Raw genomic sequence first — 4,300 nt, forward strand, 5'->3', positions numbered from 1 at the left:
AAAGCGCGATTTGTTTTGTTGTTTGTTACCGCTGACCACATTTTCCCGCTCATTTCCAGCCTCGTCCCAGATTGCCTCGGACAGATGGCAAGTAAGGTTGACTCAAGGAGTGACTAAAAGCGTTTTGCTCTCACTTCTAACAACCTTTTTTGCTGTACAAAGCGTGGCTGAATTAGCAATAACCTTAATTTTCTTAGCGGACATTCGGTCTTAGTTAGTTACAGTCACGCGTAAAAACAATACATTAGAATATTAACAAAGGTAAAAAGTTGGCAGTTCTTGGGGACCAGGCCTCTTTATAGCATGCACGGAACAAGAGCTAACAAGGTCAAACCGAATTCAAAAGAAACTACCCTCCGCTTACTGAAATCACTTTTTTCATCTTAAAAACACAATTAAACACTGATCGTGATTGTTTTGTTTATCAACCATGACAGCCTCACAGTCCATGCCATTCTGAGACAGAGTTACACTTCTCCGGATCAACTGACTTTCTACTTACGATGACGCAAAAGGAAACGAAATAACCCCAAGTGAATACGGAAAGGTTAATTTTTAAGCTGTTTTGATGACTAAAATCAACTGGCAAATCAAGTTAAGACATACAAAAAGGTGTCCTCTATTACCGACTATCAGGGGTCATGAATGGTCCCTCAAAATGTCGCAGTGCTCCCAATGCTCGCAAAATTTTAGTGGGTGCTCGTTTGCTCGTGCTCGCACATTTTTACAAGTGCTCGCATGCTCTGTTTTTAGTAGAGGTAGCTTTTTGAAAAGTGCTCGTTGCTCGCAAGGCTAATTTTTGTCAAAGCTCGTGCTCGCAAAGAAAAACGCTGTGCTCGCATGCTCGCAAATGCTCGCAAAGACCATTTGATACCCCTACTATCCTACGCCCTTATATCTTTCTCACAACATAAACTTAAAGCAGAAGCAATAAAACCATACACACTGAACTAGCGATCAGATTTTAGACGCGACTTTCGAGGCTCTTGCGAGAGTATATAAATGACTCGGTTGATTGAGGTTGAATTTCGGCTACATGTCGCATGAGTGGCTACAGTAAGCACTCTGATTGGTCAAACTCATAGCGTGACTCTCTAACATGTTCAACCCTCATCCACAGTTTCGAGCCTATCAGCTACTTTCTAACAAAATCGATTGAAATGAATCGCATATAAAGATGGTGTGAATAGTTATACTACGAGCCTCGTTCGGCGTTTGCGTTTTATCTGGTTTTATTGCGTCACGATCTCACGAGTCATATTTTCAACTCGTAATTTCCGATATAAACTGACTCCCCCGCAGTTCAAGCTCTCTTCTCTGTATTGTCTTCGATCAATTATATTCTAATTACTCAGCTGTATAATTTTTACTGCAATCTTTACAGAAAATTTACGATTGTCTTTGTCTTATGCATGGTTGATCTGAAAACGCGAGCACGTATAAAGCAAGCTGAACAAACACCGGCATACCCTGGAACACAGCGAGTGAATGAAGCGCGTTTCAGAACAAGCTAACGCCGCCCGTGGCATTTTTTTTATAAGTCTGATTTTTTAGCAATGCGGAAACCACCTTCCGAAGTCATGTTTTTTTAAATATTATTATTTTCAAATTGACGTCAAAAATTATTCAACCAAGATGGGCGTAGACACAGACGTCAAGAAAGCGACAGTTTTCTGCCACCAATATCGTTTGATATTTTAATTTTTCAGCTGTTCGGTATTTGTTTCAATCATTACAAAAGTAAGGTGATTGTTTCGTCACGTCGTTAAACACAACCTGGTCGTGAAGATTAGGGGACCGCGCACACGTACAAAGTAAGCTCAGGCACGTACCTTTTCTCGGTTCCAGTGCATGCCAGTGTGGACAGGTGACACGCTGAAGCGAAAAAGAAGGCTTGTGTTATTGTTATCTTGTAACTTGTCAGGAACAATTAGTTATTTGAAGACACGCACCTACTCTCAAAAAACACTATTTCATCTACTCTCAAGAAACACTTTTACTCCCAAGAATTCCATACACCCCTTTTCCTGTTTTATTCAAGATGCCGCGTTAGCTCGAGATAAGAAAAAGGCAATCATTTAAACTTCTCTGGACAGAAATATGCTACTGTGGCGTATTCACTCAGATAATTGGTTAACGGTTTTATAAAGTAGGCCACCGTACCGCCACCCAAGTTCGCGCGTGGAGTACCCTTCCCCCACCCCCCCCGCCCCAGAGGGGGGAGGTGGCAAAAGATTTTCACACCTGATGATCTCAAGCCGGTTATTCTCACTTGCCGGTACGTAAGAGACTCTAATTGACGCATTAGCGGCGAGGTACGATATGGTGCGGGTAGCAACTGACATTTTGTAAGATCAAGACCAGTTTGTCAAAAGGCGTGTATTTTACATGTGATATTTCACATATGAACAAGAGAAGCTAAGTAAACCGCGCCGGCGTCAAATTGATATCACTTTAGTCAATAGACTCCGGAGAGCTCTTCTACAGTATCTACATTAGTCTGCTAGTTTTAAACAAACACTGAAACTGAAAGTGCTAGTGCTAACGAGGTGCAATGAATAAATCATACAAAAATTGATTTCCCTCTGTAAAAGAAGGCCGTTCAACGGTGTAAGTGATATAAAAATAATTTTTGCCTTCAATACTCTTAAGTACCCCGAATATTTATAATTTGATTGAGGGAAACTGTCGATCCTTTCAGTATCAGGGTTCTAGACATATATTGAATTATCATAAGTTTATGGTGGTAGTTATTTTAGACAATCCTTACTTAAACAAGCAAAAAGTGTTCGCTTTTTATGACACTGCCCCCCCCCCCCCCCCCCCCCCCCTCTAAATCCTGAGCAATCCTCCCAGAATTGACACTGGCAAAATTTATTTACATCAACAAAGGTTGAAAATTGAAAGCGACACGCTGGCCCCGGACGCTGGCACAGCTGCTTTAACCGGAAAAAAACTCCGTGTAATATTTTCAATTTAAAATATTGAAACGTGATATTGTTTTTTCAAGCTCCTAGTGATGTTTTACCAAGATATAGATCAAATTCCAAGTCCTCGTGGTCCTTGCTGTCACGTGGTCATCTGTGCCTATTGAAAATCGCTGGAGTAACAATAAATTTAAAGTTATTTTTTTTAAAACAATCATGATGTGTCGGAAGAAAATCAAAACCGTCACGACAGCTTTAATGTCATCAAAAATACAAGGAAAACATTTTTTTGCTGCCAAGTGAAACTTGCAACGGAACATTTTATTGTCTGGTAAAATAGAGTCCCCGATTAAATATACAACAATTTAATTTACTAATTTGCAGTGACTTTAGCTTTAAAAGTCTGATGTTAACGTTATCGGGAAACAATTAAAAGTTTTAACTATTACTGAGCGAGACAGTTATTTATTTATTTATTTTTAATAAATAAATTAATTAATTAATGATAGAAATAATTTTTGATATAAAATAAACGGGGCTATTAAAGGTTATAGTCAGGTACAAGAACTGTAAAATTGAAAATGTCTTTGTATTATCTTTTGTCTAAGTATAAATAAATGGGGGGAGTGGTGGGGGGTGGGGACGCTGAAGTTTGGCAGGTGCACGAACCTAAGTTAACGATCGGAAATTTATAAATTATCTGACGTACGAGTTTAATTACTCAGTCTAAAGTAGCTTTGTATGTGCTTTCATCTGTAATTATCAAGGAAAGATGGAGATTGTTTACATTTATATAGACGGGTTAACGGGTTCGTTAATTAATGAAGAATCAGTTGCTATCGATAGTATCAGTGATATCTCTAGAAGGTTCGCTATTCCAGGAAATTTTTTTTTCGCTTTTTACACTTTTGTGGAAAAGATCAAATCTTGTACATTTTCACGTGGCCGAATTTAAATCAAGACCGAATTTAAATCAAGTGGTCCCCGCAGTTACAATGGGTTAAGTCAGCTGGCCTCAAGAGGTTTTCTTTGTGTATTTCTGTATACTGCTGAGATTTAAGTACTTGAAGACATATTCAGGTAACATCATCAACAAAAATTAAATGTACTTCGGTCTTCAGAAAAAAACTGGTTGGTAAAATTTTTTTGAAATAATACTTCAGTTAAAAGGAGCTAAAAGAGCTTCGTACTCTCCTATGTGAGCGAATTATTCAAACGTTTAGCTGAGATTAAAATTTGCGTATGATATTGGAAAACGTCGAACGTTTTGTTTGTCCATGAAAATACTGAACAAAGGTTGCTAGGGGACAACGCCCACTTGAAGGTCAGGCGACCTGGGTTCGCGGCTCGCAATGCATGCTCCTTGATCTTGC

The sequence above is a fragment of the Oculina patagonica genome, chromosome 1, assembly GCF_052425735.1.
Source record: "Oculina patagonica isolate OP01 chromosome 1, crgOcupat, whole genome shotgun sequence".
NCBI lineage: Eukaryota > Metazoa > Cnidaria > Anthozoa > Scleractinia > Oculinidae > Oculina > Oculina patagonica.